The following is a 27822-nucleotide window of genomic DNA, read 5'->3' as shown; positions in this document are numbered from 1 at the left end:
ATTCAAGAATGCTTTGTCAAGTGCTAAGTACATATACAGCTCGATACTCTCATTTGGCATTCGTGTTATTTATCTTTTTTGCGACTTCGCTTATCTTCATAAACAGATCAACAACTTCATAAGGGCACAGATCTTATCTTGAATTTCTTTGTATAACCTCTCAGTGACTTACACATTATTGTTGCTCAATGTGTAATGGTTGTTCAACAAATGAGTGTTGGTGATCTGCCTGGAACAGATGATGATGTTTTCTAACAAATACAGCCCCTATATTTTCAAATGTGTCCCAAAGAAAACATTTTACTCTTGTATCTATACACAGTTAGATTTGGAAATTTGAAACAACATCCTAAGGACGAGGTTTTAACTTCAGCCACTTGTGTGACTTGAGATAAGAGCCGAGGAGAGACGAGAAGCATCCTGACCATGGGGGAAGGATATTTTCGGGAACCCTCTGAAGATTTCTTCTTTATGATTTTGAAGTTGTGAAAAAATGTAGAATTCCTTCTTTGACAGTCATAGCAAAAGGCATTAGCCCAACACATTTGCATTCCAAGGAAGTTACTCAGGAGTGTCATACCTCCTGCGGCTGCAGCGTTCGTTGTACAGATTTTCTAATTGGTGCAATTAGAAACAAAAAAAAGGCAGTGTCGAGAGAAACAGAAATAGAAAGCAAGAACTATTGGTGGTTGAGGCAGAAGGCATATATTTTAAAAATTGGACTTGGAGCAATTCTGACAGATAATAACAGCCTGCAGTAAGTATATTGGTTTAATACAAGGAAGTGATCAATTTAGTGTGAAGGAGCGAAGGACGGAGAAATAAGCGAGATGCAGAGAGGGGCAGGCCCTGTGAAAAGGAGAAGATCTCCATGCGATGATACTCTCTTGTCCCAGGTAAGGACCTGACATCGTTGGGCAACAGGTCATTAACCTCAGAACCACATTGCAATCAATGTTCATTGTGATAATATTCGTATTATTTATAATTCAAAATAGCAGCCGATCTTGAATGCTGTGTACACCACACCCTGGATAATTTTCATTCAGCTCTCAATCATCGTGCTCTGTCGGCATGATTTCATGTTAAACAATCCATTTGGGGATTGATTCGATGAGGATCCTGGCATGAGAGATCCAACTGATGTTCCAAAGCAACCTCTCACCGAGACACTATTAAGTTATATATTTTTGGCCATTTCAGTTGTGCGTGACTCCTTTAAATTTCTGGGTATGCGGTTTAGTGCCTATTTATATGGCTTTTATATGTCTATGTGTGAATGCATATATATATCTCCTTAGATGACTTTCTGCTAACTCTTGCCTGAGTTAATGGCATTCGTGCCTGCAGTGGCTGCTAAGTCATGCCTCTAGGAGATGCATGGTCTTCCTTAATGGTTCCTTTTTCCTTCTTAACCAGAGAAAATTCAGTGGGGGTGAAGTGATATACAATTTTTTGCTAACTTTTAAGTTTGCTAGTTTAATCCTGTTTTAGGATTAACATATGTTCCTGGAATTCGAAGGAAAATGAATAGCATTTAGCCTTGTCTTCTTCAGCACCAATGACTTAATAAAATCTTTTTTTTCCCTTGTAAATAGCAGAAACTAATATTTATAACTCAAAATGCTGACAGAGAATTAAGTTTATTTCTAGATTGTTCGTGAGCATAAGCAGCTGTGGTCACTGTCGAAAACAGGTTGGTCAAGGCTTGAAGTGAAATTAATCGAATGAAAAAGTTGTTTTCCACCGTGACTAAATACACGCTAGTAGGTATCAGTCAAATGATCAGTTTAAGACTTGCAAAATTGAAGTATTTCCTGGTTACCGAGAAATCGTCATAATTCTCTCAGGCCTCTATTTCTTTTTTGATAAGTCCATCTGTCTCATCTTTGTTTTCTATCTGAAGATTTGTTTTTCCAGCAGGTTCAAAAGTCATTACTTTGCCCTTTTTGAGAAGTGAATTATTTTTTAAATTTATGACAATAAACTACCACATTAACTTCTGCATAATAAAAATATCTAGAATAGTATTTGGGACCATTATTTTGAACATAAATGTTTAATTTAGGGGTTGTAATTGTTAAAGTAGAAATTTGGAGGTAAGCTTGTTCTGGATTTGGCTATATTTCTGACACCCTGAGTGTGAGGAGACTCCTTAACCATGGTTTCCAGTCGAAAACAAAACAACAACAAAAAAATTTAATAACAAAAGTGTTATAGTACCAGTTGCTTCACTTACTTGGTGTTAATTGGTTTGATTAATTAATTTTACTTCACCAACTTTTTAATTCTGCTGACACAATATACAGTTTGTATTGACATAATATAGCCACAGTCTGTTTATCCTAATTCAAGCATGCACATATGCCATTTTATCTATTTTTAATGGCCAAATAGTACGATTTATAAAATTTTAATTTTCTACTTAATACTGTCTCTGCTGAAGCTTGTGGAATCATTTGGGGACAGTTATTCTTGTTAGCTCCAAACTCATTTGAATCGAGCGACATAAATCAGTGCTCAAATTATTTCTTCTGCTTTTTAAAGTTGGCAGAGACAGTTTCTCAATCCCTGAAAGTTTCACAGGGACCTTTTCTTGGGTTGAAGGAGGCTCTGATCCTGAGATTTCCTTGCCCCAAAGCCTTTAAGGGCTTCTGGTTGCTATGGAAACAAGACATGCATTTCTCAGTCAGGCCTGCATGACCACGTTGGAGAGGAACACCTCATAGAAAGTTTGCTGCCTTGTTTCCCTAACCTGTCCATGCTCCAGGCCGATGAGAGGACTCTACGTTTTCCAGACTCGTTTCCTCTCCTCCTTAATCCAATCTCTTTGACTAGTTTGACCTAAGCTTCCAGCTCATTCAAATTCAAGATCTTGTAAGTTTTTTTCTGATCCCCACATTGAGATATAATTATATTTATCTTTGAACTTCAATAATGTGTTGATTATACTTTTGGGGATCCTTATTTTGCCTCAATTAATGATTATTTATGTACAAGCCTTTTAGCATCTTAATGACAGGAATGTGTCTTTCTTACCTTGGTCTTCCTTTTGTATCTAGCACAAATGCCTTGTACCTAATAAATGGAGAGATCCTAGACTCTGAATGCCAGGATATGTGACAGTCAGTTTCAACTTTGTAACCATGCTATAAATAGATATTGTGGGCGTAGAGGTCGGGGTGGTTGTTTTTGCTTTGAGTAGTTGTGGAGGCCACAACAAAAGATATGAGCTTTGAGCGGGGACATGACAAAGAAACACGTGTTTTGCCACTAGGAGCAAAGAAGTCGATTTTATTCCTACTAGGGATGATAACACAGATGAAGGTATAGGTGATGTTATGGATGGACAGGGGGCATCATTTTAGTTGGAAGCTAGATTTTGTGAGAAAGATGTGAACTATGGGAGGTGAGGTTGAGGTCAGCTGTGAAAGACTGTATAAGGTATGTCGCGTTTGGAATTCATCCTTTAGGCAACAGGAAGGAGATGGAGTTTTTAAAACTACGTATGTATGGAAGCAGCTTAAGTATCCCTTAATAGATGAGTAGATAAAGAAGACATGGTATAAGAGAGCAAACTGATGGTTGCCAGAGCGGAGGAGAGTGGGGTGGGGGGCAAAATGGGTGGAGGGGAGTGGGAGATGCTGAATCAGTCATGGAGATAAAAGGTAGAGCACAGGAATAGAGTCAATGGACTTGTACGAGTGTTGTGTCGTGACAGAGGGTGGCTCCATTTGTGGTGAGCACGGCATCAAACATAGACGTGCCAAGTCACTATGTTGTCCACCTGAAGCTCAGGTAACATTGTGTGTCAACTCAACTTCAGTATAAAAAGGGGAAAAAAGAAAACAAAAAGGCAAAAACAAAACAGGAAGAGAAAGAGGTGACAATGGAATATTAATCAACCATAAGAGGAATGAAATCTTGCCATTTGTGACAACATAGATAAACCTAGGGGATATTACGCTAAGTGAAATGAATCAGACAGAGAAAGACAAGTATCACATGATTTCACTTATACATGGAACCTAAAAGAGCAAAACAAACCAAACCAACACCAAAAAGAGAAACAGACCCATAAATATAAAGAACAAACTAGTTCTTGCAACTATATTACTAGGTGCAAGAGGGGAGGCGAGTGGGGGACAGCCAAAGGGGTGAAGAGGATTAAGGTGTACAAAGTTATAAGATAAATAAGTCACGGGGATAAAAAGTACAGGATAAGGAATACAGTCAAAAATACTGTACTAACTTTCTGATGCCAGACGAGAAGTAAACTTACTATGGTGGGTATGTTATAATGTATGTGAGTGTCAAACACTATGTTGTGCCCTTGAAACTAATTTATATTACATTCAACTATACTTCAATTAAAAAAAAAAAAAAACGTGAAAAAGGGTATGTGATGGCATCGGATTTTTTTTTTGGTGAGATGTTTCCGACACAGGGAAACCAGTGTCAAGGGGGCCGGCTCCCCAGTCACAATCTATAGTTGCCAATTTGCATCCAATCTACCTACCCCGGTAACGTGAAGTGCGCAGCAGCCAATGCAATTAGAACCTGCAGTCACCGGGAAGGCCACAGCCACGGACCACCTGATTGTAGAAGACTCCCTAGAAGGGCAGAGCACACTATCGGAGTGGAGCGTGCATCGTTTGAAACTTTACATTTAATATATTACTTACATTTCTAAAATGAAGAAATACCTATATTTGCACATAATTCTGTATTTGAAAAAGGATATGAGATTTGAATTGCTCATGAAAGGGGTGGAAGGGAGTGTGCCTTCTGAAAGTCTAAGGAGGAAGCTGGCCTTAGGTCACTTTCAGAGCTCCGGGCTGAAAGCCAAAGCAAGGTCTCTTGTTCTCAGACAGCTTCCTCATCTGCGTGGGGCTAGTTCAGTGTGCTGTTTATCTAGACAATGTGAGTTTTTGGTCACATCCTGACTCTGCTGCCTTAATCTGCCATCAGCCTCCGATATCACTTCTCCTTTCCTCTGTCACCATTCATCATCGCTTGGCTTTCTAGTTCCTAAAATATATGGGTCACATACATTTCCAGTGGAGTAGAACGGTCTCCTCCCCCAGAAAGAGTGATAACGTTATTCATCCTTTATGATTTATAATTTCTTTTAGCCAAGGATGCTCCCAAGAATCGCTTGACCGGTCAGTTATCGGAACGATTTTTTAACCCAGTAAAAATGAGTTGAAATGACTATTGCCACGGGGGAGACAGAAGGTGCTAGAACACCGAGCGGGGCGGTATCTTACCCAGTGTGAACTAGAGTCGGCAGCGATGGGTCCTGGGACAGTAGAAGGCCCTGGTTGGAGCTCCCAATCCTTCATCGCACCAACTACTAGCTGAATGGCCTTTAAATTCCTCTCCTTATAAGTTAAATTCCTGAAATTCCTGACTACCTATAAAATGGGTCAGTTCATGTTAATAGTAAGGAGTATTGCTCCAGGTTATAAGAGGGCTTCGTGCATGTCTTTCATGTAGCCATTAGGAAGCCCAGCTGGAGTCTGATTAACAGGGGGGAGGAAAGGATCCAATCCACTGCAGGCTCACATGGAAAGAGGTGCCATTTTGTTACTTTCTCCTTGGCACATTTTTATTTATAGCCGTACCTTCCAGTGAAAGTTTGTCCTGTCTGAACTTCTACATCACTGCCAAGCAAAGGAGGCTCAGATACAGCTCCAAGCCTTTAGTTTCTATTTTTACAACAAAATCTGCCCATAGCTGCCTGTTTACATTACTCTCATCCTATCTGGGCTTGACAAATGTTGTAAATTAGGATTATAAAAAGAGAGATAAGGGGTAGGGATGGGAAGAGTGAAGTATGTCTGTGAATTCTGGGCCTCAGAAGAATTTCTGAGGGTGTGTGTTTTCAAAGACCAGAGGAATTTTCAGGACTCCAGGCCAGTATTCCAAAATGAATTTATTTTCATATGCTTTTTTAAAGTTTATTTTTTCTATGTATTGCTCCGTTTTCATTAAAATGTAAATCAGTAGATTTCTATATGCAGGGGATTATTTCATGCGACTTTTATTGACTTCATATTTCATAAGAACTTAAAAGATTTTAGTTTTATGATCATGTCCAAAAGCAACTTTTTCCTCAGTAGTAGTAGTCAGAGCCTTGATCTGTAGGAATTTGTGATTGGAGGGATATAAAAAGTTAATTCGATAGAGACACAATAACTATGCGCTCTTTCTGCTGTGCGCTAATCCTTTGGAGTCCAAGTAAATGAGGGATAGCAAAAGAAAAAAAATTGTTAGGCGGCAATTTTTACTGTGAAGGAAAATACACTCTCCTTGCTATGAACGATTCAGTTGTTACCGTGCTGAGGATCCCAGGGTAGTAATCTAGGAGGTTGGAAAGTTTTGAGTCAATAATTTTTATAATTTTTATTCCTGATTTGTTTATTTTCTTACACTGGCCAAGAAAAAAATGCATAGGTGCATGTGTGTGTGCGTGCACATGTATACCCTCCCACCATCCTAGAACACACACCCACACACACACACACACACACTCCCTATACCTAAAATCTCAAGCAGACAAATTCCATATATGTGGGAAATTTTATTGACTCATGCTTAGAGGATAGTGCCAAAAACCAGTTTCTAGGAACCAGTAGCTAGGAAACTAGAACCAGCTATTCTTGTCCTCAAAGTTATGTAACCTCGATCTCTTTCCTGGTCACCGGCTGTGAATCTATAATATTTTCTTTGATTTCCCATAGTGATTTCATATCAAAACCTCTATTTCAAATTGTTAAAAGAGGGACACCTGGGTGGCTCTGTGGTTGGGCCTCTGCCTTCAGCTCAAGGTGTCATGATCCCAGGGCCCGGGTATCGAGTCCCGCGTCGGGCTCCCTGCATGGAGCCTGCTTCTCCCTCTGCCTGTGTCTCTGCCTCTCTCTGTGTGGCTTTCATGAATAAATAAATAAATAAATATTTAAAAAACCCACAAATAAATTGTTAAAAGAAATTTCCCCTTAATCCTTCCAAACTCGAGTGTGACCTATCTGGGTTCACGGCCTTACCATTCTTTGAGTTTCATTGAGGTGAAACCCTAGAGTTGAGTGCCATTTCCCCAACTTCCCCTGTAACGCTCAGATTCTTTTCACTCCCCTCTGGCACTGCTTAGTGAGTCCTTCACGCACGGTCTCCTACCTGTCTAACTAATATCTTGGTAACTGGGGCTCTAGGTGCCCACTACAGTCTAAGTGTTTGTGTCCTCCTCAGAATTCATATGGCAGAAGCTAATTCCCAGTATATTAGGAAGTGGACCATTTGGGAGGTGATTATGGTCATGAGGGCAGAACCCTTGTACACGGGATTCACATTCTTCTAAAAGAAGCCTCTGAGAGCAACCTAACTCCTTGCACGACACAGCGAGCAGATGTCATTTATGAAGGAGGAAGCGCACTCTCACTAGACACTGAATCTGCAGGGCCTTGATCTTTGACTTCCAGCTTTCAGAATCGTGAGAAATAAATTGGTGTTGCTTATGAGCCATCCAGTCTGTGGTATTCTATTAGAGCAGCCCAAACGAAGACCGTACTTTAATTTCAATCCTCTTATTTACCAAATCATGCTCCGGTTACCTTCTCAAAACACAGCTTAGGTAAGATGAATCTCCACAAAGTCTTTAGTGTTTCTGCATTTTTTTCAGCTTTACTGAGATATTATTGACATGTAAAATATGTCAGTCTCTGGTATACGAGGTGATGAATTGATACACATACATATTATGAAATGATCTCCACGATAAGGTTAGTTTCATCCCCTTCCCTCACATAATGAGCTTCCTCATTCTTTCCAAAGATGTGACGTGGAATTCTGTGATTATATCCCCTCACATTTTTATCACTCCATTAGCTTCCTCTTCCAAACCTATCTCAACAGCTTTGTGGTACCTTACTTGGTCCTTTCAGTCAGAATTAATGTTAAAAAATGTGATGTATACTTGAAAAGATATCTAAAGCTACATCTGAAACAAAAAGAACAAGCTGTCTTTTTATAAAACACACACACAAAACCGCTTTTCAAGTCCTATTTTCTTTTGCCTTTTCTACTAAGAATGATCTCCATCTTGGAAAGGGTAGCATAGACAGGTTACAAGAGAAATGAAAATGAGGTACAAGACATCAACAATAGAGACCATTTAAATCCTTCTCATGAGAAGATTTTATCCCCCAGATAAGTGACTTTTGTTCTGATGAAAGAAATTAAGGCTCCATCGAGGAGCTATCGTTCAATCTTTATGTTGAGCATATGGACAGAATGATATATCTTGTAAAGACTATTTATTTATTTATTTATTTATTTATTTATTTATTTTTTATTTATTTATTTATTTATGAGATCGAGTGAGCATGGGAGGGGCAGAGGGAGAAGGAGAGAATCTCCAGCAGACTTCCCACTGAGCTTGGCCCAAGGTGGGGCTTGATCTCACGGCCTTGAGATCGTGACCTAAGACTTGGACACTTAACTGACTGAGCCAGTTTTATTAAAATCCTTCAGTGGTTTTCCATTGTCACATATAGCATCTTTTCCCCATCTGGCTTTTTATTTCTCTAGCCTCATCTTACGCCACTCTCCTTTTTTTAATGCCGTATTAAATGTATAGGATCAAATGTATATCATAATTGCAGCAATTATGACAGCATATTTTTTATTTAGTTTATTTGTCCTCCTCCCACAAGGCTTTTACAGTAGGCATTCCTTTATCCTCTAGGCACAACGGAGACAGCACGTGTTCTGGAATGATGTAGATCTAGGCTCTGGTTCTGGCTTTTCCCCTTACTAGTGTTGGCAAAGATGATTAGCCAAGCTGGTTTTTTGGGGGAAGGAGTCAAAGAGGGACAGAACGGCTGTACAGCCGGTGATTCAGAATATTTCCTAACCCTGTACATGTTTGGTTATGGTTATGTGATTACCGATTATGGGTTGTCATTGGAAAGGTGTATATCACTTCCTCTGAGGCTTTTAAGAAGTGAGGGTGGCTTCTCCATATTTCCTTTCCTCCTTTTGCTTGATAAAAATGATTGTGAGCCAGTAAATTGTGAAAGGCTTTGGTTTCTGAATTATTTGCACAGAGGGGAGCTGAGCTGCCTGATGGCCAGGAACCTTTCACTTTTGATAGTCATTTAGGTGAGATGTTTATTTCTTGCTTATATGTTGTTATGAATTATTGTGTGATAGTCATCTCCAAGGGTGGCCACCAGTAGTTTCTTCACTCTTGGCACACATTTGTCACTCCTTACCTCCAGAGGCAGAGCTTATTTCTCTTCTGCTTGAATCTGGCTGGCTGGCTTTGACTACTGCATGCAGTGGAAAAGATGTTCTAGCTCAGGATGCAAGAGGTCTAGCACTTTTACTTTCTGCTACTTGGGACCCAGACACCCTATCGTGAGAAGCTCATGCAGCATGGAGACTCCACGTGGAGAACTGAGGCTCTCTGGGCGACAGCTCCAGCTGACTTCCCAGGCAATAGCCAGGCCACATTTTCAGCAGGCCAAGGAGCCAGCCCGGTCATGTCTCAGACAACGGTAGCCTCAGTAATCATTATGGGAAGAGGGAGAACCTACCAGTCAACTTAAAAATCATGAGAGAATATAAAGTGGTTTTTAATAGGCACCAAAAGGCTTTTGAGTCCTTTTTTTTTTTTCTTGAGCAGTGAGCATTACTCTAAGTAGTGCAGTTGCTTTGTGACATTGGTACAGTTACCTGAGCTTCTTCCTTCAGCTCTCATTTGATGATTTAAAAACCCTACTGTATTCATACTGTTGCTGTGATTCAATAAGACAATGATGGAGAGTTCCTTATTCCGTGGGTGATGTGCGGTAGGCACTCAATTTACGCTTGTTTGAGTGAATATGAGTCTTCGGTAGCCTATAAAGATACATTCATTTAGAAAGTAAAGGACCAGCCTCATTTGTAATCACAAAATACAAAATTCTGTGATAGAATGCATCTCAATTCTGTACTTTATTGCCTTGAAAGTAGACTCACATTTTGTGATTGCATTCTGAGTTTCTTCAGCTAGCTTCCTCTTCATCTTTGTATTCATCTCAGCATATTTTCTTCTATGAATTCCCACTTCAGTTTTATATAACACATCTATTCTTGCATCTTAGTGAGAACACTGAGAAGATATTCTCTTACTAATTTTTTCTCCTGCAGTGTTTTTTTTTCAGATGTATTCTCCTTTTCTGTTAGGTGTAGGATTATTCACAGACCTCATACATAATTGTCCTACTTATTAATTCAACAAACATTTAGTGTGCACCTACTGTATGCTAGTCTCTAAATTAAATTTATTTTCCTTTTAGACACACCTAATTCCTACTACCTATCAGTTTGTTTTTCAGATCAGGATAAATTATAGTAAGAGTATAATTTATAACAAACTATAGCTTATGAGTCAAATCTGACTAACTGCCTGTTTTCTCCAATAAACTAATTGGAACATAGACATTCATTTTTTTTACTATTTATTCATGAGAGACACAGAGAGAGGCAGAGACACAGGCAGAGGGAGAAGCAGGCTCCTTGCAAGGAGCCCAATGGGGGACTCTATCTCAGCCACCCAGGTGGCCCAGAGTTGATCGGTTTTAACAGAAATCTTCTAACCCACAAAACCTAAAGTATTTACTATCTGAATCTTCATAAGAAAGGTTGTCTGGATGCCTGGGTGGCTCAGTGGTTGAGTGTTTGCTTTTGGCTCAGGGAGTGATCCCAGGGTCCTAGGATCGAGTCCCACATTGGGCTCCCCCTCCACAGGGAGCCTACGTCTCCTTCTGCCTGTGTCTCTGCCTCTCTCTGTGTCTCTCAGGAATAAATAAATAAAATCTTTTCTTTTTTTTTTTTTAAGGAAGTTTGTCAACTCTTGGTTTGTGGCAATATGAACAGTTTGGGTTGGCATAGTTTGAAAGGTTATGACTACATGGGTGTGAGCTGCTTTGACACTGGAAAGTCTGAAACCTATGCCATGAAGTAAAGGAAAAGGTACAGGGAATTTTTAGTCTTTAAAAGAGAAGCTTTAGGGGGGCTATATAATTTAAAAATGCCAGATCTGATTGATACACATCACCTCTGCTCATAAATGGCATACCACTGGTTGATGAATACACTACGGAGATACTTACAAAGGCAACCTGGAGTTTCTATAAGGAATGGAACAGTAAATACTTTTGGACTCAGCAATTACACCAGGGAATGATTTCTAGTGAAATGCTTTCCTATGTGTAAAAAGAGGCATGGTCAAAGATGTTGATTGGGGCTTTTGTTCATAATGGCCCAAACTGGGAAACAACTGTTAGTGTTGAGGAATGATTAAAGAGCATTGAATGGGTGTACCCACTCTATACATGGTTCTTTTTTTTTTTTTTATGATAGTCACAGAGAGAGAGAGAGAGAGAGTCAGAGACACAGGCAGAGGGAGAAGCAGGCTCCATGCACCGAGAGCCCGATGTGGGATTCGATCCCGGGTCTCCAGGATCGCGCCCTGGGCCAAAGGCAGGCGCTAACCCGCTGCACCACCCAGGGATCCCTATACATGGTTCTTTAATGGAACAAATACAGCCATGAAAAAGAATGAAATAGTTTTATATTTCTTGTCAAGCTATGTTATTATTCTGCAGCAAAATATTTTATACTACGTAAATATTTTAAAAACATAAGTAAATATTTGTCTATAGAGTTAAGGCTAAATTCAACTACATGTGACAGAAAATCTCAAATTATGGTGGCTTAAGGCAGATAGAACTTACTGCTCTGTCACGTAAAGTCCAAGGTGGATTCCAGGGCTGCTGTAAAGAAAGCTCTATGGTGGGAGGGCGCCATGCTCCTATCTTGTTGCTTGCCATGGGTGACTTTCACTACTATGGCTTCTATGGTTCAGGCAGCACAATGAGGAAACTCTATAGTGTTCAAAGAGAGGGCTGACTATATGTCACTTGGGAATCTGAAGGGGTCAAAATCAAGGGTCAGGGAATTTGAAGATTGCAATCATGTGAAAGAAAGGCATATCTTGGTCATGATAGTGACTATAAGATGAAGACAAGAAGGTAATGTGTTCGATATGAAGTGTTTTTTAACAGGAGGTGGGTCACAGAATTTGGAAATCAATAAAGAAAGGCTGCTAAAGATTCTTCTCCTAAAGACATTTAAAACTAAGAGGAATATCAGAAATGATCTGGTTCGACTTAGTCATTTTACATCTTCTAATAGAGTCTTTTTTTTTTCTAATAGAGTCTTAAAGAGAAAAATAAAAGCTTCTATTCTAAAGCATTTTAAAGATATTAACCTTTCATGTAAAAAATCTTTAAAAATATGGTTATACCTGCATTTTTTATTTACTTATTTCTGTATTATTTCGTATATCATTATTAGTGAGGGATAAGAATCTTGCATTGGTGTTCAATGTGAACTCTGGAGTCTAATTGTGAGGGTTGGATCCCAGAATTTCTACTCAGAAAGTCTATTTCCTGCATCAGCTTAGTTATTTTTGTCTGTTTCAGTTGTTTCATGTGTAAGAAATGGACAACACATCAGAGGTTGTGACAAATGACATCATATACATACAGTGTTGGCAGTGTTTGATAATGATCACCAAATATTAGTTAAAAATGACTCATTTAGCTGAAAACATGCCTTTGTTAAAGAGAATATGATTAAATCTATGACCCAGAATAAACTATTTTATTAGTTAGAAATTCTGCAAAGAACTGAATGCTTCTGTTCTGACGGTATCTACTTTCTTCCATTGGAGGTGCGCAATGAGTTCACGGTCCTGATGACATTTTTTGGCTCTGGCCTTCATAAATCTTACATTTGGCATCATAGAAACAAACCAAGTTAGCACTGGAAGAAATCTGGGAGGCCATTTATACCATTGTCCTCGTTTTGTACATTGGGAAGTAGACACTCATGAGGCAGTTGGTATCAAAACTTGGATAAAAACATGGGTCTTTCCATTGCTTAACTTGGACTTTAAGCATTAGGTAATCGTGGCCTCAGGGAGACTAGTGAAGAATAAGATGCTTTCAACATTTTAGAGTAAAAAAAAAATAAACCTAACCTCTTATTGGAGATAAATGTTTCCACCACATTTTTAAGAGAGATTTATTTTGAATGAGAGAGAGAGAGAGAGACAGAGAGAGAGAGAGAACAGGCATATATGTGGGAGGGAGAGGCAGAGAGAGAGGGAGAGATTATCTCAAGCAGATTCCCTGCTGAGTGCAGAGCCTGCTGCAGGGCTTGATCTCAGGACCCTGAGATCATGACCTGAGCCAAAATCAAGTGTCAGACGCTTAACCCACCGGAGCCACCCAGGTGCCCCACCCATAACATTTGTGAAGAAATTTATTTATTTATTATCTTCTCTTCTGGAACTAATTGTGGCCCCTCTCTTTTGAAGGGATAAAGTGGCCAATTGCTTATTGTTTTCTCTTTCACCTCCATCCTTTGTCCTGAGTTGTTTGCTTTGTAAAGTTGTCATTAATGGAGGATATGGGTTGTAGAATTAAGAGGGAATCATCATGGAAGGAACTGGAAATCAGTTTTAATCAGCCTGGGAAAATCAAAACACCTTTGAACTTAAAGATGTCTGAATTTTCCAGCTCGTTGATTTAATTTTAAGAAGTTTGGATAACAAAAGATAGAATATATACATAGTTCACTGCATTTAGGTAAAACAATTTTTACTTGTGTGAGATCATTTCTCTCTCACTTAAATTGTTTTTGTTTCCAGAAAACCTACACAGGAAAGAAAGCATGTGGCTATGTGGTACCATTTGAGCTAGTTGGCAAATTAACACCTGTATCTCTCAGGATGATTGTTGCAGATAATAATTTCCAGTCTAGGTAGTTAAAGCAGAAAGGAATTTACTAGAGGGTGTAGGGCTACTTATGTAATTTCCAGGAGTGCCAGATACCAAGCACATATGCGGCATCCAGACCTGGGACTCTTCCAGTGGAAATCTACTGCCACTGCTGTCCTTGCTCCTCGGCACCCACAGCACTAGGCACCGAACCTTTAAAATTCCCTGCTGCTATCCCCACAGAAGACCACGCATGGGCACACTGAGGCTCTTGGTGCTGACTTCCATCTTCCAAGTCTCAATGGCTACATCTGTGTAGTTGATGGTTCATGTGCAGAACCCGCATTTCAGGGGAAGCTATGAAAGTCTCAGGGCCTCATCTCTGCAAGGAGGTCGGCATGGGGGTGGGCTCAGCATCGTTGCAGAGGAGATAGACAGTAATCTGAATATGTCTGGGAGGGAGACAGGGCCCTAGCAATCCTCTTTGCCATTTTTTCCTGAGTTGTCAGTAGGGACAAGTTTATTAGAATGTATATCATTTCCAAAGAGGAAAGTGATGGAGAAACTAAGAAAATATACTTGGTATAAAATGCACTTTGAATGGGAATAACCTACTAAATTCAGTTATGTAACTTGGCTCATATACAGACAATTCTATTTTAATTCTAGAAGGAGTATTAAGAGAAGGATTAGAATATGGGCAGTCTTCACTTTGCAGAGTTCCAATATGCATGAGTATCAGTTGCCACCGTTTAGTTAGATAATGACAATATGGCTTACGTCTCGGTCACCGCAGTGTATCACCGTGTGTGGTTGCATAAAGTAGAAATTTCACGGCCAGCTCTTCACTGCACAGATCACTACATCAATCACTGATGGGTGTCCTGATCAATGACTGGTCATGTGTTTTCTTACAGAGCCTGTTGGTAACTGGCCATTGTGCATTGGCCGATTCGCACACCAGGAGCAAAGCATGCAGTTGTGTTGTTCTTTGACTTCGGTAACAAACCCACACGACATTTCACAAACACTAGATAGCAGGAAGAGGAAATTGGCCAACAAAGATGAAAGCGTAGTGGAGAAACACAAAGTGATAATATTGACAGTAAGATTCCCATGGAAAGTCACCAGCGGCTGTAGAACTGGCTGATCATGGGAACACGGGTGCGGCCACCAGTTGAGAGACCCTGGGGGTGGTGGTGAGAACAGCTTAGCGATGGAGATTTACTCACCCAAATGAGGAAAGCGGTTGAGGTGAAAAGGGTGATGTCTCAGAGGAAGTGATGCTAGCAAACTTCACGGCAGAGGAACTCTCAGAGATATCGCACGACATTGAAAATGTAAAGGAAAAATATGTTGCAAACAGATCCAAACATGAAAGAGTATGACAGTTTGCCCAAATAGGGAAAAAAAAAAAAAAACACCTCACTCAATTATCATATTGTAAATTACATGATGAAGAAAAATCAAGAGCTGTTCAAACTATTCTTGATAAGCTCTTTTTTTAAACAAAGAAATAAACATTAGGGGCACCTGGGTGGCTCAGTGGTTGAGCATCTGCTTTCGGCTCAGGTCATGACCCTGAGGTCCTGGGATGGAGTCCCACATTGGGGTCCCTGTGGGAGCCTGCTTCTCCCTCTGTGTCTTTCATGAATAAATAAATAAAATATTTTTAAAACTAAACATTTTAATTCTCCATGTTTCTAATGTTTTAAACCACAGTGTATTAAATAAATATTAATTTTACTCTGTTATAACCAACAACAGGGAAGTTTTAATATTTTGACAAAGATTTTTGAAAGTCATGGAACAACTGCAATTCTATCCATTAATTAGTAAGATCACTTCGCGTGGTTTCACCTTGCTCAGTTGTTTACATGGTCCGTACTGCCATGCAAGAGGAGGACCTGCCTGCACCTGCAGTGAGGGTCTGCGAACATCCCATATGTCCCTATTGAAAGAAGCACTTTCCAGTTGAAAGGCTGTATGTACCTTACCAGTTAAGACCCAATGTTAAAAGCACCGGAGTCCGTGCTTGTCCATAGGGCATTTTAACGCAGATTCGAAAAAAGAAAACTGTCCTTCTCTCTCCTGGCTATAGTGAAGGAGGGGTCCCATTAGATATGGCCCTGCTGTGCCCCGCTCAGCCTGCTGATGTGAGAGGGGCCCCGGGCTGGTTTCAGGGAATCTTAGTCCGGCTGACGGAGATAACCACATGTGTGGCTGGACCCCAGAAGCTGAGCACAGAGTTCCCACTACCAGCAGAGTGGGCAGGAAAAGCTTCAAGGTGGACGTGGGTCTCCATCAGTGTCTTGAAGGTGAGGAACCAGGGCTGGGGGTAGGGAGAGGCAAGTGGGGCCAAATTCTTAAAATGTGGGGTCAGATTCTGTCTTCACTTAAATTTTTGATATTTTATTCATTGTGAAGTGTTTACATTAATTTTGATTTTTCAAAGTAATTCATTAAAAAGTTGTTTGGTTTGATTAGTGAGTTTTTTGGTCTCTTTCCCTAAATTTGGACTACCCCGCGTACCCTTTCACATTCCCCGCCTTACAACTTTATGGGGTACTTTATGTTGCATTGCTGATCCACTATCAAAAGCAAGGGAAACAGCATGGCCAGGACTTCAGGGACTGAAGGGAGACAAGAATTGTGATTCCTTCTTTAACGTTATTTGTTGTTAGAAATTTAAAATGCCGGCAACATTCAGTTTTGGCTCCAAGTGACAGGAAAACATACTAACCTCTGAATAATCTATCAGAATGAGAACATTTGACTGTAATTTTATTTATTTAGTTATAAAATAAAATCATATAATTTTATATAAAAATATAAAATTTTATAGAAAAAATTAGTCATTTTATGACAAGCTACATGATATTTTTGTTGTGTGTAGGGATTCAGGTCTAAGTTTACACACAGGTAGGGTTGCCTGATTTAGTGAATGAAAACAAAGAGTGTGTGATTACGTTTGAATTTTAGATACACCACAAATAATTTTAGACTAGGAGTACTCCATGAAATATTTAAGATAGACTTATTCTAAAAAAAAAGAAAAAAAGAAAAAGAAAATCACGCCTGATCTGAAATTCGAAATTACTGTCGTGAATTTTATCTGACACGTCTACACTCTGTGAGGCTGTAACTGGTTTAGAGAAGGTTAATTCCCATCTCCTTAGCTGGCATGGCCACGAAGTTTAGGTCTCAACACGTTAATGAAAATCACATGTGAATGCCTCGAATTGGAAGTGGTTTTGCAAACAGTAAATTTTTTTAAGTGCTAACTTCTATGTCTTTGAATAAAAGAGTTTCTTTTAATTGGGTATACACTTCTTTTTCTGTCCTTTTAATATTGTGCTTTCTTTCCTTCTTTGGACTTTCAGCACAACAAAATTGGGCTAACAGGGGTCAGCCTTCATCTTTTTATCTCATTCTTTTGACAGCTGACAACTGAAAAGGAAGCCACGTGAAATCAAAATATGAAATCAGGCTCCACCTCACAGCTGGGTGTTGCTTACTTCCTTGTTCATGATCCATTACAGTGCTCAATTTCAAGTAACTTTCCTCTCCTGATCCATGTAATAATTGTTTTTTTAAAATTTTTATTTAAATTCCAGTTAGTTCACACACAGTGTAATATCAATCTCGGGTGTACAATACTGTGATTCAGCACTTCCATACAGCATTCAGTGCTCATCACAAGTGCCCTCCTTCGTCCCCATCGCCTATTTCACCTATCTACCCCCCTACCCCCGCCACCTCCCCTCTGGGAACCATCCGTTTGTTCTCTACAGTTAAGAATCTGTTTCTTGGTTTGCCCTCCCTCTTTTTTTTCCTTCTTTGCTCATTTATTTTGTTTCTTAAATTCCACATATGAGAAAAATTATATGGTATCCTTTTTTCTCTGACTGATTTACCTCACTCGGCATAATGTTCTCTAGACTCCACCTTGTGTTTTGAAGTCATGGTAGATTATCTAACTATCTATCACATTTCATATTTGTAGTATGATTAATTGAATGGCTAACAGCCCATCTAGCATTCATAGAGTAGTAGAGTTTGGAAAATTGGCCTGTGTTAGCTGTAGTGATTTATGGTTTTCTGTTTAGATCAGGGAATTCTTATTTTGTTACATTTTTTTCACTTGCCATTTTGTTTTTGAGATTGGTTCTTTATTTCTTTTGCTTTCAAGTTTTTCCTAATGGTACTTTACTGCCAGAGCCAACACAAAACATTATGTTACATTCAGCGAAGTCCGTTCGGGTGCCTTTCCTCCTCTTACCGTTCCTCTTGCTCTACGTTGCCAGGCACCTTTCTTAACCTGGCAGCAAATGCATACCATTTCCAGTCGACCCAGACTTGTTCTTGCTCTTTCAACAAGAACATTGGAAATACTCACTCCTTTTGTTCTGCTCATCTTCTCTGAGATTTAAATCCTAGAGAGAGAAAAACCACTTATTTTTCTGCTCCTGATGAATTCATCCCACTGCTTGGATATTATATACTTAGGGCCCATGGAGTCACGGGGTGAATCTGAGGGACCAAGAACTTGCTAGCAGTGACAGGGATAAGTGCATAATATTCAAAGACCCCTGGACCCATCAAGGATTTTGACAATAAGCTAAGCACAGTGCTAAGTGCTAAGGGTACAATTGTGCATCTTCTGTTTTTAAAGAGTTTGTGTGCTTGGGGATAGATAAGCATACATGAATAATTCTGATGATAATTTCATTTATTATTGTTATTTAATGCTAGTGTTCTGTGTAGAGAATGATGCGAGCTGAAGTGGGGTTAAAGGTGATCTTTTCGAGCAAGGTAGGAAAGAAGCTAGTGTCAGCACAAATCCGCAGTGTGGTTACAGATTCACGTAGCACTGTTAGGTGATCCTTGTCTGAATATGGACAGCAACACTGAACACCATGCACTGTGAATGTTGATTTTGAAATAAATTGGTTTTGCTACTAAATACCAGGAGGATGGGGGTGAATTGAATCTCTTTTCCTTCAGATTGTGAGCAGCTAAAGATGCTTCTGTCTTCAACGGCGGCCCTTCTCAATAGTCAGGTGTGAGACATAGAGCTCCAACAAAGAGGAGGTTGGTTGTAAAATCAATTAGATCTGGCAGGAAACATTCAAGTTTGGCAGGTTTCCCAGGAGTCACACAGTTTGGGAGGCAAGCAGAAATGTCCCACCAAGCAAAACACTAAGGACCTGTCACCATTCAATTGTCTACCAGCAGCAAAAGCCAATGAGCTCTGGAAGGAGGTTGTTTCAAGTTCTTGAGCAAGAGCTATCAAATGTGAATAGTTTTATACTCTTTGAAAAACATTTTTTTCTTAGGATACTGGCAATCTTTTTAAACTTTTTTTTTTTTTTTTTTTTTTTTAAGCAGAGGGAAAAATGGCAGAAGAAATACAGAAATACATGGTATCTGAAGCTTTTGCAAACATAAAATATTTGATGGCATTTTCAAAAACTGAAATCTTGGACAGTCCGGATGGCTCAGAGGTTTAGGGCCGCCTTCAGGCTGGGGTGTGATCCTAGAGACACGGGATCGAGTCCCACGTCAGGCTCCCTGCATGGAGCCTTCTTCTCCCTCTGTGTCTCTGACTCTCTCTGTGTGTCTCTCATGAATAAATAAATAAAATTTAAAAATTAAATTAAATTAAAAAAATAAAACTGAAATCTTATTTAAAGGAAAGTCTGAGCCCTGGGATATGGGCTATCATCACAAGTCCCCATAGGATACCTTAGCTCCTATTTGAACCTGACTCTGGGGTCTTAGCCTTGACAATAAACAATATCAACAATAAATCAGGCTCCATGTGGTTGCTGGTTGTTTTGTTGTTGGAGCCTCGGTTCTTCCTAAGTCAATTCAATTCAATTCAATTCAATTCAATTCAATTCAATTCAATTCAATTCATTTCAATTGAATAAATGTTTGTTGATTATTCCCATATGGTATTTATAGTAATTGGGGTAGTGGGTTTTGGGGGAAAGGGGACTAATTCGGCAACCCTTACTTATTTCATATCTCTCAGGTCAGATCTATGATTTGTGCTGAGTATCAGATTCATTCTGAATCCCTGAAAATGACTATATTGAATGTGATTTATTTTGAGATACTTTAGCTTAGTCAGATGTACACAAACACATACAGAGTATCCTCTATCTCTTGGATCAATTAATTAATATTAATAGTATTCTAACCAGAAATACATACTGAAGTGGTTGATTAGCACTTGAAAAACTAAACCCTGATGTCTCCAGGGGTGGCTGAATAAAAGTGTGCCAGCGAACTTTTTTTTCTCATCAATCCTAGAAAGTCACAAAATTTTCATAGTGGATGTTGGTGAAATAATTATGCTCAAAATATTTGAATTGGCTGGAAATATTTTTTCCAGCTCTACTGAAATATAGTTGACGTATAACATTGTGTAAGTTTAAGGTGTATCATGTGTTGATTTAATATAATCATATATTGTAATGTGATTACCATTACAGAGTTAGCTAACACCGTGATGTCACATAATTACCGGTTCTCTTTTGTGGTGAGGACGTTTAAGATCACTCTCTTAGCAACTTCCAAGTATGTCATATAGTGTATCATTAACTGCCTGGTGACCACGATGCTGTGCATAGATCCCCAGAACTGATTCATTTTAGGATTGGAAATCTGTACCTTTCACCAATATCTTTGCATTCCTGCCCCCTCTCCCCCAAACCCCAGCCCAGTAATCACTATTTTACTCTTTTCCTATGAATTATCTTTTTGAGGTTCCACATATAAGGGCTATCATACAGTGTTGGTCTTTCTCTGACTTATTTCATTGAGCACAATGCCTCAAGGTTCATCGCGTTGTCACAAATGACAGGGTTTCCTTCTTTCTCATGGATGAATACTATCCCATTGTACACCTGTACCATATTGTCTTGATCCTTTCATCCATTGATGCACACTTATTTTGTATCCATATCTTGACTATTGTGAATAAATGTCGTGATAAACATAGGAATGCAGATACCTTTTCAAGATCCTGTTTTCATTTCCTTTGGATATATACCCAGGAACGGGATTGCTGAATGATATTAGATTTATTTTTAATTTTTTTGAGGAATTACCATACTGTTTTGAACGGTGGCTGCATCAGTTTACATTCCCACCAACAGTGTGTAGGATTTTCTCCACATCCTCGCCAACACTTATTATCATCCGTCTTTTGATGTCAGCCATTCTAACAGGTGTGAGATGATATATCATTGTGGTTTTGATTGGCATTTTCCTAATAGAGATATTGAGCATCTTTTCATGTTCCTGTTGGTCACTCTTTGAAGAAAAAATGTTTATTCAATTCTGCTGCCCATTTTATTTTAAGAGGGGTGGGGAGGGGCAGAGGGCATCTTAAGTTGGCCTCACTCCCAGTGTGGAGCCTGAGATGAAGTTGGGGGTGGGTGGGGCATGATGCTGGGCTAGATCTCAAGATCTAGAGATCATGATCTCATCCAAAATCAAGAGTCAGTCACTTAAACAACTGAGCCACCCAGGTCCCCCTGCCCATTTTAAAATTGCTTTTTAAAATGTTTTTTTGCAACTGAATTGTGTTAGTTCTTTATAATTTTTGGATATTAGCCTCTTACCAAATCTATGGCTTGTAAGTATTTTGTCTCATCCTGTAGGTTGCTATTTCATTTTATTGCTTCTTTTGCAGTACAAAAGCTTTTTAGCCTGATGTAATTCACCTTATGTATTTTTTTCTTTGTTGCTTGTTCTTTTGGTGTCATATCTAAAAATCACTGGTAAGATGAATGTCAAGAAGCTGTCCTCTGGGTTTTCTTCTCAGAGTTTTATGATGTCAGGTCTTATGCTTAGTCCTTAGTCCATTTTGAATTCTTTTTCATGAGTGGCACAAGATAGGGTTCCACTCTTTTTTTTTTTTGCATGTGATTGTCCAGTTCTCCCAACACCACTTTCTTGAAGAGACTATCCTTTCCCTAGTGAGTATTCTTGGCTTATTTGTCAAATATTAGTTGACTGTATATGCAGGGGTTTATTTCTTGGGTCTTAATTCTGTTCCATTGGTCCATGTGTCTATTTTTATGCCAGCACTGTATTCTTTTGATTATTATAGGTTTGGAGTATAGTTTGAAATCAGGAAATGTGCCACTTCCAGTTTTGTTCTTTTTTTCTCAGCTTGGCCTCTTCAGAGCCTTCTAGTCTTCAACACAAATTTTAGGATTTTTTTTTTTTAATTTTAGGACTTTTAAGAGTTTCTATACAAAACGCCATTGGAATTTTGATAGGAATATTATGCAGCAATGACCACCCTTGTGGGAAGGTGTAAGATTCTAGTGAGCCTGACAGACGTGCTAAGCAGTACCGTAGGCTTAGGATTCGCATCATTTCTGTGGCAGCTGCATGCAGAGGATCTTGCAGTTCAATCTGCCCAGGTCATTAGCCAAATCCTGCTGCCAGGATATTGTCACATCTGCTTTGAGTGAACTTATTAGACAAAGTGGGATCTGTGTGCCCTAAGGTCAGAGAGAAAAGACTTGATGTGGTTTGCAGAACAGGTATATGACTGTATGTGTGAGCGGATATCTAACGATGTTCACCTTCTCGTGCTCATGGCTGAAATTCCATCAGAGGCTTCTCTCTGAAGTAATCTTGTGACTGTACTATTGCAGGACAGAAACACCTCTTCTGTCCTGCAATATGACGCAGCCCTCATCTACCCCTTTCTGTGGATGACCAACAATATATTTAAAAAATCTGATATTCCTGATATTCATGAGTGACTTCTGATCCGCTCCCATCAGTGTATGCTGTGTCAACAAATATTTAATAGAGTTTTCTCCTTTCCTAGCACCGGAGGGGAAAGGACTTTGCTAATTAGGAGCATGATTGGAGAAAATGATGTATTATACCTCTAATTATTTTTCTTTACCTTTAGATGAAACTTCTAAGAGGTATTCGGCGTTTGAAGAATTTTCAAAAGAGTTTTTCTTTTTATGCTTCATCTACCATGACACCTTTTTTTCTCTGGGAGCAAAGTCAGAGAAGGGTATTTGGAAAGAAAATTCTGTTGCCATGATTAAAAGAAACATTCACAACTTTTAAAAGCAGCTATGTGTGGAAGAAGCCTGGTGCTGAGAGTGAGGTCAAGCAAGGGATGGGAACTTGATTTTCCCAAACCTGTCTGAAGGACGTGTTCAAAAATTTCTCCATGAACTTCTCGGGATCTAAACATATATAGTAGACATTTAGTTAGTGACAGCATAAAATGAGGCTTTCCAGGCTGATATGAAAATCTGAACATTTAGCTTAAAGTCCCTCTAAAATTAACACTGCAGGAATGCTAAAGATCAGATCAGAGAATCTGATCAAGAAAAATGAACTTATTAAGTAATGAAGACACTGAAGAGAGAACAGAGGAAAATCACTTGGTTGAAATACATTTGTCTTTTCAGAACGCTTGCCCTTTTGCTTCTGTTTTGAGGGGAACACTCTGAGTTTCCAGGAAACTATTGGCCTTCCTACTATCCCTTGTTCTCTGCCCTTGCTTGGGTATGTGGCTCATGCTCTAATACCAGTAAAGAAACGATGACTTATTATGTGTGCTTTCATTCCTTCCAGAAAATGAATTTTATTAGCACCTACGGCTTGCACATAACACATTTGCAAGCACTTCATTTGTTGGACCCTGGTAATAAAAATGAGATTTCCTTTAACAAAATGATATCCTGACATTCATAAAAATGAAGTAGTAGGATCAGTCAGCCAGCTTAGAAGGCTGCATGCCAAAGTGATAACAGTTTAAATAACATAAAGTACAATGTCAAGGTAGTTCAAGTAATAATATGTAAATTTCTACTAAAAAATAAGGAGAAAAAGACAATTCTTTTTACTGCAATGTACCATAAAGAGCCCACATTCTGTATGACTAGTTTGGATATGGCCAATGAAAACCAACAGTTGGTATAATCTAACTTGCTCTCCTTAATTTGTAACAAAATGAGAGTCAGAACAAATGATTCTACAGAAATCATAAAAGTGGGAACACTAGCCTTTGTTCTTCAAATGGTGAAAATTTAAACAAATTCAATGAGCTCAGGACAGAAGATGAGTAGGTTAATAACATATTGGTTACATAATAAATCAAGTTCAAATAAATGGATCTTATGTCTATTTTTTTCTACCTAAATTGATGTCACATTTATCTTTATGATCCTGAAACTATACCTTTAGATTGAATTTGTGGGAAATTAAAAAATATTAATATTTATTTTTATATGAAAACCTTTTATCAATTGCCTTCATTTCTATGTCATTGCTAATGAAGCATGATGGAAAGATGCTTCAAGAAATAGTGGCTTATTTATAAATGGAAGAATTTTTATCAACACCAAATGGGCAACAACTAAAGGTCAGTGGTTCAAGATAAAGCAACTCATAATTTATGGATTTTTGTAATGCCTTATGAGGAGGTTGCAATACAAACACAGATTTGTTTATTCTTTTTAGTTTCTCTTACTCATTTGCTTCTGAGTCAGCTATTGTCTTTTTAAATTCATCCTTGATGTGAAATTGCTAATTCAAAAATAATGTGATTAAAACATAATAGAAAATTATTGCCATAAATGCTCCCACAGCATGATAGTAGAAGCTCATTATAAATGATTTTTTTATCTTGTAGTTCACTATTTTCCTCTACTAATCGATATAGTTGACAGTGTTTATGTACCAACGAGTAAAAGGAAGTGATTTGAATCTGTTGAATTTTATTTTTAAAAAATATTTATTTATTTACTCATGAAAGACACAGAGAGAGAGGCAGAGACACAGGCAGAGGGAGAACCAGGCTCCTTGCGGGGAGCCCGATGTGGGACTCGATCCCAGGACCCCGGAATCATGCCCTGAGCCAAAGGCAGACACTCAACCACTGAGCCACCCAGGTGCCCCAAAACTGTTGACTTTTAGAATTAAAAAGAGATTTACAATTCATCTAACTTCCTTACTTAATTGGTGAGGAAAATGAGTGTTGGGTATGTTAAATCATCTGCCTCTGGTGACACAGATGCCATGCTTCTATTCTATTGCTTATTTTTCTAATGTTGTGTTCAATTAGCTTATTGTATCCAGGAAACTCCAAAGTCCTTTGAATACTGTGGTCACTGGTTGTCCCCTATTCCTCCATCTGTGTGGGCATCTGTTCTACAGGGTTTATGCTTCTTCCCAGGGATCCGAATCCTTATTTCTCATCTGACTCACTATCTCTAAGCTGGCCAATCCACCGACTTACTCAAAGGACTGAGTCCTAAAACTCATGTGGCTCAGGGAAGAGCAGAAGGTTTGCAATGTCCGTGATTTCTGCTGGTACTACTAATTATTCTTGTCCCATGGCTCATGCACACATGAATATACATTAGTTCTACTGTTTAACTGCTGGAAAAATTATTAAGAAATATTCTAAATGATGTGTGTTTTAGCTAATTTCAGCAAAATGAGGCCCTTCCATATTCATTCTTAGATTAATGTATTTTTATGATCATTGAAAGAATCCAAAACATGGCATAAATTCAGAACTTAATTTTGATAAAGGCTGATCAAAAATATAATCTGAAAAATAGAATGAACTAGAAAGATTTTTTTTTAAAGATTTTACTCACCTATTTGACACAGAGAGAGAGAGAGCACCGCAGAGGGAGTGGCAGGCAGGGGGAGAGGGAGTGGCAGGCTCCCTGCAGAGCAGGGGGCCAAGGTTGGGCTCAATCCCAGGACCCTGGGATCATGACCCAAGACTAAGGCAGTCACTCAACTGACTGAGTGAGCCCAGGTGCCCCAAGGAAGATTTTTTAATTAAGGATTTTTTGGCATCAGGTGTTAAGTTTCTAATCTTTTTTCTCTTAGGAACAGGCATTCGAAAGAACAGCATGTATCAGGACATATCATATTTGCTTAGCTTTTTATTTGCAAGGAAGTAGTAATCCGAAATTATGCTCATTTAACTAAAGACAACAAGCATTGGGAACCTATTATTTTTTTTTATATTTCTTCTCTTTTTTTCCCTCTCTTTTTGGTGTGCTCTCTTTTCTAGAGTTCTATATTACAGTATTCCAGCTTCATTAAGTAGATCTACCTTAATGAGGAAGATGTAGATAAGAATGAAAAAAAAAATCCAGATTCTAAGAAATATACCAACTTGAAACTATGTTATTATTATAATGCGTTTATCCTTTGCTATTGAAACCTATTCAGTCTCTAAGATGGGATAGTGAGAGTTCCAGTAGTAAGTTCAGGTAACAAGGACCATTGTGAATTATTTGAACCCATTCGTGTCCTGCATTTTGGATACCAAGTAGTAAGAGTTTGAAAATTGAAGTATAAAAAAAAAAAAAAGAAAGAAAATTGAAGTATACCTTTCTTCTAAATGGAACCCATTTTGCCAGTTTTATCTGAATCTATTCTAAATTTGGAGAGTTTTAATAGGAAATGTTACTTGTATTTTTGAGTCTGTAGGGTTAGACCATTCTGCTGTCAGGCTTCCCATGGACACTTGATGTTTTTATTGTCAGTCATTTTTTAAAAAGATTTTTATTATTATTTATTTGAGAGACAGACAGACATAGTGAGAGAGAGCACAAGTAGGGAAGAGAGGGAGAAGCAGGCTCTGTGCTCAGCCATGAACCTGATGCAGGGCTCAATCCTTGGGTTATGACCTGAGCCAAAGGCAGATCCTTAACCAACTGAGCCACCCAGGTGCACCTTGTTTTGTCAGTCATTTTGAAAGAGGGATTTGGGAGAAGGACATAAAACAGAGGTGAGGTAAAAAGCATCTCTTCACTTGGGGGTTAGGAGTGAGTCTGCGTCTAGACTCTGAAGCACGAAGACTTCTGGAGTAGATCCAGTGGAGGGACTGTTGGGTGTGTGATGGGGCAATGATATCATTGTTCAAGTGAAAGAGGCTCCCAGGTCTGTGAGCCTCTCACTCTGAACCCCATCTAGGGTCCTGACCTCCAGCATAGCCTGTTAAAATTTGTCACTTGATTTCACTTGTAAATAAAGAATGAAAAGGGAACCTGTTTCCATGTTCAGAAAGAAACCAACATGGGAAATGTCCTACTCCCAGACTAGAGACAAGGATTCCCAAAGCATTGACTGGATGTGAACAACGACCTCTGCAGACTATGATAGTGTAAGTGATATCAGCAGCGGAGGCAAAGGTCCAGCAGCAAGATAAGATGTCTGAAACAGGAACACTAATGTGAATGGTAATAACGCCGTTACTACTACTAACCCCAGCACCACCACCACTACTACCGTTATGATCACTACTACCTCTAACACATGATTAAATGCTCTGTCCCTGGCGTTGCTCTAAGCACTTTTCTGAAATCACTCACTTGATCATAATGACAACCTATGAATTGCTATTATTGTCCGTATTTTGCAGATAAAAGAACTAAGAGAAGATTCAGGAAGTCCAAGATCACACAGCTAAGAAATGTCAGAGCCAGGCTTGGAAGGTGGGTAGCCTTCTGCAGAGCTCCTGTTCCTCATAGCCATATTATTCTATACGATGATCTCACAGAGCTAGGGGATGGGTACATGAAAGCTAATATCTGGCAATAAAGCTGGTAGAGTCTTATTTAAAAAAAAAATTTTATTTGCAATATTTCCAAACAAATATAGTTTAAGATATTTGTATTATACTGTATCTTTCCTATTATAAATGTTATTAGTGTCAGTATTTAATGTCTTTAAGAAAATCTGATGTTTTTCTTTTCAGAAAGGCTTCAGGACATTTTGATCCATCTTATGGGTATAAATCTGATATGATATAGAAGGATGATGAGGAGGTTAAGCACACAGCGTTTATCTTGGATGTGGCTTCCAAATTATGTTGATGCTTACCTTGATATTTACCTGACATAGATATAGATTTTAAAGCATGGAAGAATTATTTGGCTTTTGTATGCTTTTCGTGGAG

The 27822-nt window shown here is 38.9% G+C and overlaps 1 long non-coding RNA gene across 1 annotated transcript; it reads left to right on the top strand.

Annotated features, from left to right (window-relative positions):
* Positions 1-778: 778 nt before the first annotated feature.
* On the top strand, positions 779-27822 carry LOC111095743. The gene is made up of 3 exons (XR_005357673.1): positions 779-896; positions 27286-27358; positions 27622-27822. It is a non-coding gene; the product is annotated as an uncharacterized LOC111095743 (long non-coding RNA).

Source organism: Canis lupus, chromosome 4, assembly GCF_011100685.1.
Source record: "Canis lupus familiaris isolate Mischka breed German Shepherd chromosome 4, alternate assembly UU_Cfam_GSD_1.0, whole genome shotgun sequence".
In the NCBI taxonomy this organism is placed as follows: Eukaryota; Metazoa; Chordata; class Mammalia; order Carnivora; family Canidae; genus Canis; species Canis lupus.
The sequence above is the reverse complement of the archived record's forward strand: the minus strand, read 5'-3'. Positions and strand labels throughout refer to the sequence as shown.